General features: G+C 33.8%; 1 protein-coding gene across 7 annotated transcripts in view; it reads right to left on the bottom strand.

The window, feature by feature from the left end:
• LOC145307393 (toll-like receptor Tollo) overlaps positions 1-16,335 on the bottom strand; it is a 104,638-nt gene that overhangs the window by 14,049 nt on the left and 74,254 nt on the right. The gene's annotated exons all lie outside the window — the stretch shown is intronic.

Below are 16,335 nucleotides of genomic sequence, written 5' to 3'. Positions count from 1 at the left end.
CGTGGCAACGCCTCTTAAGGGGCGTTTAGTATTATTTTCATAATGACTTTTGATAGGTTATGTTAGGTGATTGTCCAGCAGGGTTAGAGCCCCCCGCAAGGGCTAGAAATTGGCGAAAAGCTACTGAGAAAATACTGCAAAACGCCTCTTAAGAGGCGTTGCCACGAAAGGAACTTTAACAAACATTTACATATACAAAGAAACAATGCATTTAATATCCAGAAGTTTAAACTTAAGGTAACTTAAATACAGGATGTTTATACTTTAAAACTTAATTATAATTGAAACATATTGCCTAATCGACCCAGAAATCAGTACTACAAAAATCAAATGAATAGGATAATAGGGCCCAATTGTGATTTTAGTCAATGCTGAGCTACTTAAATACAGGGATCTAAAGAGATAAGCCAATTGCCAGATAAATTGATGTACATATGCAAAAAATTACCGATTTCGTAGATTACAATCAACTTAATAAACAAACCAATAAAAGTCTCCAAAGTTGTAAAGCCAACAAATAAGAAACTGTTATTATAAAACTTTGGGGACTAGTGTAATAAATAGCCTAATGTCCCCTCCCTCCCTGTATATACATATATACGTCATTGTTTAATTTGAAGAATGGGGAAATATGAACTCTGAAAAGATCCGTTTAAACTTATTGCCTAATAGACCTAGAAATCAGTACTTCAAAAATCAAATAACAGTACCTAAAGATATGAAGCCAACGAATTAGAAACCGTTATTATAAAACTTTGGGGACTAGTGTATTAAATAGCTCAATGTCCCCTCCCTCCCTGATACTTATATACGTCCTTGTTTAATTTGAAGAATGGGGAAATATATGAACTCTGAAAAGAACCGTTCACAATGTTATATTTTTGTCTTTTTAGCAAGGCAACTCTATAATTCACTTTGAATGTCCGTCTGTTTGTCCGTAAGAAAAAGAGAGGTTACTTTTTTCGGGTAGTATCCAAAATAGACGGCTGAATTTTGTGTGCGAAGATTTTAATATTTTTTTTCATGATACTGAAAATCTGCTCTATAAATAAGATTTTGCGTTTGTCTATTCCATGATTTTTTGCTTCACTAAATATTAGAATCATCTTATTAAAAATTTTTTATTCCTGTAATAATTAGAAATAAAGCAGAAATTTTGAGGGTTATGCATATATTAATAGTACCCAAAGTTTATGGGATGTAAAAGTTTGAGTACCAGTGTAATTTCCAGTCCAATGTCCCTACCTCCATGGTTATTTCTTATTATTTAATAGTACCCAAAGTTTTTTAGCTAACAAATAAGATAACGCACCTATAAAACTTTGGGTACCAGTGTAATTTACAGTCCAATGTTCCCTCCCTCCCTGTTTTTTTCTTATTATTTAATGGTATCCAAAGTTTTTGAGCTCACATATAAGATGACAAGGCTATAAAACTTTGGGTACCAGTTTAATTTCCAGTAAAATGTCCCCTCCCTCCCTCCCCTCCTATTGAAACCCCTCTTATCTCTAATAGAAATCGTAATCAGTGCTAATCCAAATCTGCAAGAAATTCAAAACAGCAATTTATTAAAACAGGACCTAATATGCAACCTTGAGGCACTCCACAAAATTTCAACAAAAACAAGGATAACAACATCTCATAGAGGGAGGGAACATTGGGCTATTTATTACACTAGTCCTCAAAGTTTTATAATTCATTGGCTTAACAACTTTGGAGACTCTTATGGAAATTTGATTGGTTGGTTCTTTAAGTTGAGTGTCAAATCTATTCAACAGAAGGGGTAATGGAAGTAAAATGTCTAAACTTTATAGGGCCATTCTATCATGGCGTATTATAAAATTTGGCTTAAAAACTTTGGGGACTCTTATGGAATTATGATTGGTTGGTTCTTTAAGTTGAGTGTCAAAGCTATTCAACAGAAGGGGTAATGGCAGTAAAAAGTCTAAACTTCGTAGGGCCATTCTATCATGGCTTATTATAAAATTTGGCTTAAAAACAAATTTGAGGACCCTTATGGAATTTTGATTGGTTGGTTCTTTAAGTTGAGTGTCAAAGCTATTCAACACTTCAATTGTAATCTACAGAATTGCAGTAAAATGTCTAAACTTCGTAGGACCATTCTATCATCTATAATACAAAGTAGAACGATGTCTGTCTGTCTGAAGCTTAAGATCTCAGTAACCACTGAACCGAATGGGCTCTACACTTCAGGGAATATACCTACTGGTAATAGGATGGTTTTATGCTATTTTCTTGGGGGTGGGACACCCCCAACCCCCCCAAAAAATGAAAAATACCCCACCCAAAAAATTTTTTTTTACTTTAAAAAAAAAATCTAAATAACACAAAAATAGATTGATTAAACCTCTTGGGGCGAAGCCGCTTGTGGCTTAATTTAAATAAAAAATTTGGTTGAACCGTGGAAACCTAACTGACAAACAAGGCAACACCTTATACGGAATAATTCCATCCTTGGGATATGGGGGGAGGGGGGGGGGGAGGAAGTTGGTACCATAAACCAGGGATCTAAAGGTAGGGATCCAGAAACCGCTAGATTAGAACCGGTTCTCAGCCATACTATCCGCATAATATCCGCGGATAGCTGTCTATGATACGATACGATAAATATCTATAAAACACCACGGATCTAAAGGGATAAGACAATGGCCGATAAATTGATGTACATCCCTAATGATGACACACAAAGTTATCCATTCTGTAGATTAAAATTCGTGGTTGAAACGTTTGAACACTCAACTTTAAAAACCAACCAATCAAAATTTAGTAAAAGTCACCAAAGCTGTTGAACCAGTAACAAATAAGAAACGCTATTAAACAAATTTGGGGACTCAGGGATCTAAAGGAATAAGACAATGGCCGATAAATTGATGTATATCCCCAATAATGACGCACAAAACTATCCCTTCTGTAGACTAAAATTCGTGGTTGAAACGTTTAAATGCTAAACTTAATAAAAAGTCCCCAAAGTTATTCAGCCAACCAATAAGAAAACGTTATCATTAAACTTTGGGGACTAGTGTAATAAACAGCCCATTGTCACCTCTCTCTGACTTCAAATGAATATAGAATATACGTGGATATTATGATAGGGGAAAAATTTAGCTTGCTAATATGGACTTCACTTATTGGTCAGTTTCATCCAGTAGGAGGAGAGGGGGTGGGGTAAAGGGGCTTAGATTGAAGGGAGGATAGTTACTTTAGCCAGCTACAAGTTTAATGTATTAGAGTACATGATAATTTGGTGTAAGATCCAAGTAATAATAAATCCATTGTACCACATCTTTAAAGGTTGCTTGCATGGAGAGAAGGAGGGGATATAGGACTGAAAATTACACTGGTACCCAAAGTTTTATCACCAACATTTTGTACTTTATATTTGAGTACATTCAAATTTGAATTTTAATTGGTAAAGGTCCAAACTATAACTGTCCTAAATTTTCAACAAATAATTGTAATCTAAGTAGGTAATAATTTTGTTTATCATCATTGGGGAAATGTAATTTTCTTAGGTTCTATATAAGACATACTTCCGATTTTTTTATGTGAAGCTACACTTTAACAAAGTGTGAGGGGGGATTGAAATATTAAAACTCGGAAGAAAAATATGTAAAAAAGGGCGTTAAAATTTACATAAGAAAAGTAAAAAATGCTTCAATATGCGTATTAGTTATTTATCATATCGTATTATAGACAGATTTCCACGGATATAAAAATGACAAAAATTTCAGATTTTTTAATTTAATCTTCATAGAAAATTGTCTGTAATACGATGCTATACATGCCTTTTTAGTATGGCTGAGCACTGGTTCTAATACACTGAATATCAAATGGTTTCGAGCCCATGCTGGAACAATATTTTAAAAATATTCAAATCTTTCTCTGCGGGTTATAACTCCTTTCCCCAATAAAACAAATTTCGGCCCCCAAAAAAACTGACAATTTTAAAATTATTCTGCTTCTCCAGGGAGGGAGGGGACATTGGGCTGTTTATTACACTAGTCCCCAAAGTATCATAAAAAAAGTTTTCTTATTCCTTGGATCAACAACATTGGGGACTGTAATTGAATTTTTATTTTGTTGTTTATAAAGTTGAGTGTCAAACGTTTCAACCACTAAATGTAATCTATAATGCAAATTAGAAAGACGTCTGTCTGTTTGTTTGTTTGTACCGAAGGACCTCGCTGACCCCTGAACCGATCGGGTCCTCCTTTACGTGGTAGCTTTTCATAGGTCCCGGGAAGGTTTATAAATATTTTGGGGGAGGGTACCACCAAACTCACAAGAGAAATCGCTACTAGAAAAAAATTTCAACCCAACAAAATAATCTAAATAAATATATTGGTTTAGAGATTCAACTCCCCCCTCCTCAAGTGCCCCTAGAGGCCATAGAAGCCGCTAGTAGTTATATACAGAAGAGTTGGGGATGAACATAAACCATTGTCTTATCCCTTTAGATCCCTGACACCCCCCTCCCTACCAACCAATTTTAAAAATATTCTTTTTTCTCAATAATTTATTACTTACTAACGGCTGCGCCCCTAACATCTATCTAAATAGGTAGAAAGAGGAGAGAAAATTAGCCTAAAACCATCCCAAGTAATAACTCTACAATTTAAACAGCCTATGTGAAGCTTCCCTATAGAGGAGAACCCAATCAGTTTAGTAGTTATTGAAATCTTAAGCTTCAGACAAAAAAAACCTTAGTACTTCATATAATAGAACAATAAGGATGACAACATCCATAAGTAGCGAAGTTCAAATATCAGATGGACAAACGAACATTAAAAGTTACTAAAGCCATACTAAAAAAGTATTAAAGACAGTTTTCCGCAGATATTAAAATAGAAAATTATAAGATTAAAACCAGTTTTGTTAGTCCCAAATGGCCGAAGCCAGGGCTTTTAAAATTAGTTTTTATTTATTTTATTTTAATATTCGTGGAATATGCCAATACTACAATACCATACATGATTTTTCGGTATGACTGACTGAACCGGATATTAATCGGTTTCGAAGCCATACTGGAAAAGCTTTTAAAAATCCTTTTAAATGGTATATTACCCCTTATAAAAAGATAAAAATTCGGATATAGTCCCTTTCGTGGCAACGCTCCCTAAGGGGCGATCAATCGTATTTTCAAAATGGCTTTAAATAGGTTATTTTAGGTTAGGTTAGATTATATTGGATTAGGTGATTTCCCCGCAAGGCTAGGCAATTGGCTCAACAGGGTTAGAACCCTCCGCAGGGGCTAGAAGTAGGAGAAAAGATACTGTGAAAATACAAAGAATCGCCCCCCGAAAAAGGCGTTGCCACGAAAGGGACTATACCCAAAAAGTCCATGGATTTTAAGAGCTAATATCAGGGGGGGGGAGGGAGGGGACATTGAGCTGTAAATTATTATAGTACCCAAAGTTTTATAATCACGCTATCTCATTCAAAATTTCTAGTCACTGGGTACTTAGATTAAAGCTTGATTACCAAACTTTTCAACCAATAATTGTAATCTACAGTAGGGTTAAAAATGTTTATTATAATTTGGGGTTGTATATCAATTTATCGTCCATTGTCTTATCCCATTAGAACCCTAATTTTTCTTGTCATGAGAGAGAGAGAGAGATAGAGAGAGATAGAGGGAAAGAGAGTAACAACAGATTCGTAGAAAAAGAAAAAAAGGAGAGAAGGAGAAAAAAAGAAAGAGAGAGAGAGGTAATAAAAGAGAGATAAAAGAAAGAGAGGGAGAGAGATGTAAGAGAGGGAGAGAGAGAGAAAAAAAAAGAAGAGAGAGGGAATAAAAGAGAGAGAGTGGGGAGATAAAGAGAGAGAAAAAAGAGATAAAGAAAGTTTTATAGGTATATAACTAATAAAAAAGATTAATCCATAGAAAACGGGTAAAATAGAACCATGAAGGGGGGGAGGGGAAATAGCAGTTAATGCCTGCAGCACCTAAACCTGGAGGCCAAATCCAATTTTTTTAAAAAGAAGTTGTATCAACTTTTTTTTTTATAGCTAGCCGGTCCTTTTAGTAAGTAGTAGATGTGAAATTTTTCATAGAATTCAGATATGCAATCGGTTTTTTTGTAGACCTCTTATTTTTAAAGTAATTTAAGTTTTAGAAAAAAATTAAGTCGATTTTAAGGTACTAAAATGCAACAAAAAAAAGAAAGAAAATGGCCATTATGAACAAAAATAGTAAGATCTTTAATTTGACACCTTACTTTTTCAGGTAATTATTGAAAAAATCGATTTTTTTAAACCCACGAGAATAAAACTTTGAACTCAATTTTATCATTTCACAAGTAAAAAAATATGGGTTCATATATACCTTTAGAATCAGAAAAATATTACGAATCCATTGTAAGCAAAATTGAAAAAAAAAGTTTACAATATAGTATATAAACTACAATAAAAGGAATTATATGAAAATATCATATTATATTGTACAGGCAACGTCTTAACTTTTGAATTGGGTATAAAAATGGGAAGACGATAGTGTTGCCAGAACAAAAAATACAATTGGCCATTTTTATATTTTTATATTTTTTACTTTTTTTCAATTTTGCTTACAATGGATTCGTAATATTTTTCTGATTCTAAAGGTATATATGAACCCATGTTTTTTATGTCTGTTTGAGAAAATATTTAGGTCTAAAGTTTTTATTAAACCGAGGTTAAAAAAATAGATTTTTTCAATAATTACTCAACAGAATTTTAAAAGTAAGGTGTCAAATTAAAGATCTTACTATTTTTGTTCTTACTGGCCATTTTCTTCTTTTATTTTGTTGCGTTTTAGTACCTTAAAACCGACTTAATTATTTTTCTAAAAAACTTAAATTACTTAAAAAATAAGAGGTCTACAAAAAAACCGATTGCATATCTGAATTCTATGAAAAATTTTACATCTACTACTTACTAAAAGAACCGGCTAGCCATAAAAAAAAGTTGATACACCTTCTTTAAGAAAAATACATACCAAAAGTAAACTTTCCCCCAAATAACCTATCCTCGCACTCCTAAGACAAAGCCGATGCACCCTGTTTACGCAAAAGTGTCAGAACTTACCCCCCCCCCCCCTTATATATTGTAAACTACAGAAGGTGTAATTTTGTGTATCGGATTGGGTATGTACATCAATTTATCGGCCATTGTCTTATCCCTTTAGGTCCCTACCTAATGCTTTGAGTAAAGAATAAAAACACGAGTTATTTATCGCATCGTATTATAGACAGCTTTCCGTGGATCTTATGCGGATAGTATGGCTGTAAACCAGTTCTAATCCAGCGGATATTAATCGGTTTCACCTGATGTTTAGAGTAAAGAATAAAAACACGAGAGGAAAACACCCTTTTTAACATATCTAACCCTTTACAACCGAGAGGGGGGAAAAATATTAAATTTAATGAAAGTATAACCAAGGCATCAAAAGGGATGATAAATTATTGTTTTTATCCACAATGCTGATAAACTACAATGGTACCCAAAGTCCTTGAGCCAACAAATAAGGCTAAACTTTGGGTACCCATTATTTTACAGTCCAGGTAAAACCCTGAATGACCGGAAATCCAAGCAGATATGAAAGGACAGACAAACAGACGGACGGACCAAGATTCATATACAATAAGTGCTTATTAGTATAGGAAATTAGATAGACAAACAGATGACAGACAGACAGATAGACAAATAGACAGACAGATAGTTAGACAAATAGAGAGATAAACAGCTAGAAAGATAGACGGATAGACAAATAGACAGACAGACAGAGACACCGATAGACAGACAGATAAACAGACAGATAAGACAGACGTATAGATAGACAGACAGATAGATAGACAGACAGACAGACAGATAGACAGACAAATATACACTAGATGCTCATTAGTATAGAGAATATAAAATCGCATCTCCCTCTTTTACAACGTCACAGAGAGAGAGGGGACAATGGAACATTATTGCACTAGTCCCTAAAGTTTTATAATGACATTATCTTATTCTTTGGATTAACAACTATTTGGGGACTTTGATTGGTTGGATTATTAAGTTGAGTGCTCAAACGTTTTCAACAACTAATTCAATCTAATCGAGGGTTGAATTTGTGTAACATTATTGGGGGGATGTGCATCAATTTATCGGTCATTGTCTTATCCCTTTAGATGCATTTAGTGCATACAACATAAATTATAGTCCCTTTCATGGCAACGCCTGTTAAGGGGCGATTCGTCGTATTTTTACAGTAGCTTTTTATAGGTTATTTTAGGTTAGCTTAGGCAATTGACACCCGCAAAGGCTAGAAATAGGACAAAAGCTACTATGAAAATACGACAAATCACCCCTTTACAGGCGTTACCACGAAAGGGACTACACCCCAAAAAAATGTACGGATCGGCTGGAAAGGGTTAAAATTAAAACTACGACACTTTGGAATAATAAGAGTTTGAGTCATCATGGATAAAGGGGTAGGTACAATTTCAAGGGATCTAAAGGGATAAGACAATGGATGATAAATTGATGTACATCCCCAATAAAGAGAGGGGTGATAAACCAAGGATCTAAAGGGATAAGACAATGGCCGAGAAATTGATGTACAACCCCCAATGATGATACACAAAATTACTACACGGCCTATTTAAAATTACAATTAGCTGATGAAATATTTGGACACTGAATTATAAAACTTTGGGGACTAGTGTAAAAAAAACAGCCCAATGTCTCTTCCCTCCAAGGGATAAGACAATGGATTAATTGATGTACATCCCCCAATGAAAACTAATTGGTAGAAACGTTTGGACACTAGACTTAATAAACCAACCAATCAAAGTTGAAGTTGTAAAGCCAACAAATAAGAATACATTATTATAAAACTTTGGGGACTAGTGTAATAATAAACAGTCCAATGTCTACCTTATTATCAAAACATTATTTAGTCCCTAATGGGATATTAAGATATTAGGCATGTTGGAATCTTCCTATCATTCTTGGACTTTTTATGATGATTCTTAGAGCAATACGGTATATAATTTTATTCATTACCCCCACAGAAAGATATTGGGCAAATTGGAATCGTTCTATCATTCTTGGACTTTGTACGATGATTCTTAAAATAATAAAGCCTTTTCTCGTATTCATTCGAAGCCGGTGGATAGGAACCGGTTCTCATCCATACGAAAAAAAACATGTCTAGAATCGTATTATATCCCGCTTTCTACAAATATAAAAATGTATAATCATGTAAAAATGTAAAAGCCCGTGCCTTCGGCACAACGGGACTAAAAAAAGCTGGTTTTAATCTTATAATTGTACATTCTATATCCGCGGAAAGCTGTTTATAATACGATGCGAGAAATAACTATTCTGATACTTTTTTACAGATCCCTATTTGCGTGTGTGTGTTAAAATTCGGCTCCTCCCTTTGTAACCCACGACTTGCAGGGATCTAAAGGGATAAGACAATATGGAGGATAAATTGATGTACATCCCCAATGATGATAAACACAACTTAAAAATGATCGGTAGAAAAGAATAATGAACCAACCTATCATGATTTAATAAAAGTACCCATAGTTTTGAAGCCATTAAATGAGAGAACAAACGTTTAAAACTTTGGGTACAAGCACCAATGCCCCCTCCCTCCCTGCAACAAATTTACAAAGTCACAGTTTAACAAATCTTTTTTTTTAAGCGAAGCTTTTCTATAATTTGGGACGATTTTCCATCCTTTAGTAACATTACTACATCTTATAGATTATTTAGGCATGTTAAAAATATCCTATCCATTTCAAACTTTTCATGATGATTCATGTAATAGTTGGGTATGATTTAGAAAGCGGAGCAACTCTATAATCATTGCTATAAAGTACTTATGTCCATTTAAAACATATTGCTTTTAAAACCTCTTTGACATTAATGTTTGTTTGTCCTACCGTCATAGATGTGTATTGTCAATTTGTCTATCTGTCTATTTGTCTATCTGTCTATCTGTCTATTTGTCTATCTGTCTATCTGTCTATATGTCTATATGGCCGTCGGTCTATCTGTCTATCTATCTGTCTGTGTATCTGTCTGTCTGTCTATCTGTCTACCTGTCTATTTGTCTAACTGTCCATCTGTCCGTCTGTCTGTTCAACTGTCTATCTGTCCGTCTGTTTGTCTATTTGTCTATCTGTCTGTCTGTTTGTCTGTCTGTCTATCTGTCTGTATGTCTGTCTATCTGTCTGTCTATCTGTCTGTCTATCTGTCTTTCTATCTGTCTTTTTATCTGTCTGTCTGTCTGTCTGTCTGTCTATCTATCTTTCTATATCTCTGTCTGTCTATATAACTGTCTATCTGTCTATTTGTCTATTTGTCTAACTGTCTAACTGTCTAACTGTCTGTCTATCTGTATATCTGTCTGTCTATCTGTCTGTCTATCTATCTGATATCTGTCTGTCTGTCTGTCTATCTGGGATCTAAAGGGATAAGACAATAGGCGATAAATTGATGTATATCCCCAATGATAATACACAAAATTACACCTTATGTAGATTACAATTATTGGTTGAAAAGTTTACAAACAACAAGTTTGAACTAATTAATGAGACCTAAATATTTATAATACAAAGTAGAATGATGTCTGTCCGTCCCTTAAGATCTCGGTAACAACTGAACTGATCGGATTCTACTCTTCAGGGAATATACCTACTGGTCCTGTGGTGGTTTCTTGAGAGGTGGTACACCCCCAATCCCACCAAAAAAAATCTCCCAAAAATTTCTTTTTTAAAGGCTCATGGCGAAGCCGCTAGTTTGTATATAAAACTTTGGGTACCAGTATAATTTACAGTCCAATGTTACCTCCCTCCATTTTAAACATATTAACTTTTGTATCTTTATACAAGGAAGGGAGGGGACTTAGGACTATAAATTATGCTGGTACCCAAAGTTTTATAAACACATTATCTCATACAATAGCTTAAAATCTTTGGGTTACAATTAAATCATGATTGGTTGGCTCACACTATAATTTTAATTTAGGGATATACACAAATTTATTTTCCATTGTCTTATCCCTTTTGATCAGTAATAGTTACTAACTTATCTATATAATTATAATGCCCAGGGAGGGAGGGGACATTAGGCTGTTTATTACACTAGTCCCCAAAGTTTTATATTAACGCTTACCTATTCGTTTTCTTAACATCTTTAGTAACTGTTATCAAATTTGTGGTTTATTAAATTGAGTTTCTAAACGTTTTAACCACTAATTGTAATTTACATAAGGGGAAATATTATGTATCATCATTGGGGATGAACATCAAATTATCGGCCATTGTCTTATCCCTTTAAATCCCTGTATATATAATTCCCCTTTATTTAGAACAATGAATTTTTAAAATTCCCTCTTGTTAGCGGTGAAGCTTATATACAATTAGGGTCTGTACGACCGTCCGTCCGTCACGGGTAGCTCTTTTCGTTAATTTGGGCATGTTAGAAATTCTGTCAAAATTTTGGAAAATGCAGCAACTCTATAATAGTAAGTTTGTAAGTCCAATTAAAACATGCTTTTTTATAACTTTTTTGACAATAACTTTTATATGATAAAATCATATTATATAACTGAATTTTTAATGATTCCTAGGACAACAAAGTACAATATTTTAAGCTGAGCATCTCTGTTATGATGTTGTAATAATGTAAGTATGTATTTGTTAAATTTTGCAACAAATTTATATACAATTTACAACAAATTAATATTCTACTCATTAAATTTTCTACAAGGATTCCTTTATTCTACCTTCTGATATCAGAACTTTGCTTTCATGGATGTTGTCATCCTTGTTAACTTATTAAAGACTTTATTGTTAAGAAATTAGAACATAATTAGTTAAAATTAATTAATGGAGCTTTCCTGCTAAGTGCCTTGTTGAGCTCAGAACCCCCCCCCCCCCTTATTTTTTAATTAGGGCTTCATAGTAACCAATTTAACCTAACCTAACCTGAACTAAAGCAATAAGTAAACAAAAAACTACCCCCCCCCCTCCCCCCCCCAAACTAAAACTGTTATCTATTTTTTTCTGAGAGGGATGGGACCATGGGCTGTTTATTACACTAGTCCACAAAGTTTTATGATAACGATTTCATATTCGTTGGCTTAACAACTTTGAAACTTTTATATACAAATTATGGCCTTGTACTCAGTGATCTAAAGGGATAATACAATGGACAAAAAATTGATGCATATCTCCAATGAAAATAAACAAAATAAACAAGCTAAAAAGTTTTGACACTCAACTTAATGAATCAACCAATTAAAATTCAATATAAGTTCCCTAATTTGTTAATCCAACAAATAAGAAAACATTATTATAAAACTTTGGGGACTAGTGTAATAAACAGTCCAATGTCCCCTCCCTCCCTGGCTACTACTACTTTATGTATATGAAAACATTATTATAAAACTTTGGGTACTAGTGTAATAAACAGCCCATTGTCCCCTCCCTCCCTGGCTACTACTACTTTATGTATAAGAAAACATTATTATAAAACTTTAGGTACTAGTGTAATAAACAGTCCAATGTCCCCTCCCTCAATGCCTACCTACTACTACTGTATGTATATGATGATGAAACGAATTAGAAAACATTATTATAAAACTTTGGTGACTAGTGTAATAAACAGTCCATTGTCCCCTCTCTCAATGCCTATATATACTACTACTATATACAACTTTACGTATAAGAAAACATTATTATAAAACTTTGGGGACTAGTGTAATAAACAGTTCATTGTCCCCTCTCTCAATGCCTATATATACTACTACTATATACAACTTTACGTATAAGAAAACATTATTATAAAACTTTGGGGACTAGTGTAATAAACAGTTCATTGTCCCCTCTCTCAATGCCTATATATACTACTACTATATACAACTTTACGTATAAGAAAACATTATTATAAAACTTTGGGGACTAGTGTAATAAACAGTTCATTGTCCCCTCTCTCAATGCCTATATATACTACTACTATATACAACTTTACGTATAAGAAAACATTACTATAAAAACTTTGGGGACTAGTGTAATAAACAGTTCATTGTCCCCTCTCTCAATGCCTATATATACTACTACTATATACAACTTTACGTATAAGAAAACATTATTATAAAACTTTGGGGACTAGTGTAATAAACAGTTCATTGTCCCCTCCCTCAATGATATATAATACCCCATAGTTGTTGAGGTAACGAATAAGAAAACATTATCATAAAACTTTGGGGACCAGTGTAATAAACAGTGAATATTGTGGTGGAAATATATCAAAACCGAATATAGCAAGACACAGAAAGAAGTGCAGAAATGGTGACGGGTAATGTCTTACGAGACAGAAAACCCTATCAAGATCAAGATCAAGAATATAAACTTTGGGGACTAGTGTAATAAACAGCCCAATGTCTCCTCCCTCCCAGCCACCTACTACCTACTACTACTTTATGTATATGATGATGAAACAAATAAGAAAACATTATTATAAAACTTTGGGGACTAGTGTAATAAACAGCCCATTGTCCCCTCCCTCCATATATACTACTACTACTGAATGTATATGATAAAGAAACGTATAAGAAAACATTATAAAACTTTGGGGACTAGTGTAATAAACAGCCCATTGTCCCTTCCTCCCCACTTTTGCCTCTCTTGGTGAAGATATCTTCAACAAGAGAGACAGAAGTGGAATCTTATATTTCAAAAATCGTATCGGCGTTGAAGATATCTTTACCAAGAGAGGGGAAAGTGGAAGGGTAGATTACAGTTTTAGAGGGTCCAAACCATAATCATAGATTATATTTCTGCTTCTATAAAAATGGATTCAACTCCCTAACTGTACTACTATATAATATTACTACTTTATATATAAAAAAAACATTATTATAAAACTTTGGGGACTAGTGTAATAAACAGCCCATCGTCCCCTCCCTTACTGCCTACTACTACTGTATGTAGATGATGATGAAACGAATAAAAAAAACATTATTATAAAACTTTGGGTACTAGTGTAATAAACAGCCCATTGTCCCCTTCCTCCATATATACTACTACTATATACTTCTTTATATGGTGATGAAACGTATAAGAAAACATTATTATAAAACTTTGGGGACTAGTGTAATAAACAGCCCATTGTCCCTACCTCCCCAGCCTACTACTATATATTACTACTTTATGTATAAGAAAGAAACGAATAAGAAAACATTATTATAAAACTTTGGGTACTAGTGTAATAAACAGCCCATTGTCCCCTCCCTCACTGTCTACTACTATATACTACTACTTTATATAAATGATGATGAAATGCTAAAAATTATAAAAACCATAAAAATTCAACGATTATTCATTTTATCAGAAACGGGAAGCTAGGTGGGCTAACAAAACTGCTAAAATTATAATCCTAAGTAATAGGATCTATGTCTGTGTTTTGTTGTGTATTGAAGGATCTTGCTAACCGCTGAACCGATATGGTTCTCCTTAACAATGTACCACCATAAAAAAATTCCCCAACCCAAATTTTTTTTCCCCTTTTCATATCTTATGGCTAGGTTTAAAAATTGGGTTGGTGAATTCAATCCCACCCACCCCGTAGAGGCCTCTCGGGGCATAGCCGCTAGTATAAATGTATATTGTATGTGAGTGTCTGTACAGAAAGATCTCAAAAACTACGGGAAATTTCCATCATTTTGCACTTAAAAAAAAGATTTTAAAGAAAAACACGTTATTAGAATGCTTATTTTAGGTTAGGTAAAAGATAAAAAGGGGCCCAGCAGGGTTAGAATCCTCAACAGGGGGTAGAAATTGTTCCCCTTCCTATATAAAAAATTTCAATAAAGATTTTTGATTAATATTTCTCGTATTCATTCGAATCCGGTGGATAGGAACCGGTTCTCATCCATACGAAAAAACTATGTCTAGCATTGTATTATATCCAGCTTTCTAAAATATATAAAATTAACAAACATAAGATTAAAACCAGCTTTTTTAGCCGGTGCCTTCGGTATCTCGGGGCTAAAAAAACTGGTTTTAATCTTATGATTGTACATTCTATATCCGCGGAAAGCCGTTTATAATACGATGCGAGAAATAACTATTAATAAATCTAGCTTGACAAATGAAACACCCGTTATAATAGAATATATCATTACTATAGATACATATGTAGGTAGCTTAAATTCAGGAATAAGACAATGGCCGATAATTTGATTTACATCCCCAATAATTATACTCAAAATTTCTCCTTCTGTAGACTAATATTAGTGGTTGAAATGTTTGAACACTCAACTCAATATCATTACATCCCCAATAATAATACACAAAATTAACCCTTCTCATATGGCTTAAAACTACTGGTGCAAAAGTTTGGACACTGAAATATGATTTAATAAAAGTACCCAAAGTTTAAGATAGAGGGAATTAGAAAACTTTGGGTACTTAAATAATATCTTGATTGGTTGATCTATACTAATTTTGTCCAAACTTTTCAACCAATAATTTGAAATTTATGTTTATCATAATCGGAGGTCAATATATAAATTTATCGTCCATTGTCTTAGCCCCTAAGAACCTTTAGGTTCTATATGAATCTATGTAACACACATACATACACACAAACACACACATACAAGCACATACAAGCACACACACACACACACACACACACACATACAAACACATAAACATACATACACACAAACACACACACACACACACAAACACATACACACACAACTACTACTAGCTATGAATAAAATTCTGAACATCATTCAAAATTCATTAATAAATTCAAAATCGGAAAAATTTGAGAACAACCCATGAATCTAAAGGGATAAGACAATGGCCCATAAATTGATATATAATTCCACAATGATGATACACAAAATAACCCCTTCTGTAGATTACTTTTAGATACTCAACTTATAAAAATTGAATAAGTCCACAAAGTTATTAATCCAACGAATAAGAAAACGTTACGGACGGATAAAATTAGAGACACAAATAGACAAACGGACGGACAAATTAAGATAATGTTTATGGACGGACGAAATGACAGACAGACAGACAGACATACACACATACATACAGGCAGACAGAAGGACAGACAGACAGACAAACAGACGGACAATGTAAGATAATGTTTACGGACGGACGAAATGACAGACAGACAGACATACACACATACATACAGGCAGACAGAAGGACAGACAGACAGACAAACAGACGGACAATGTAAGATAATGTTTACGGACGGACGAAATGACAGACAGACAGACATACACACATACATACAGGCAGA

Source organism: Acartia tonsa, chromosome 15, assembly GCF_053477335.1.
Source record: "Acartia tonsa isolate MP-2025a chromosome 15, ASM5347733v1, whole genome shotgun sequence".
In the NCBI taxonomy this organism is placed as follows: Eukaryota; Metazoa; Arthropoda; class Copepoda; order Calanoida; family Acartiidae; genus Acartia; species Acartia tonsa.
Note: the sequence above shows the minus strand (reverse complement) of the source record. Positions and strands in the feature narration are given on the sequence as shown.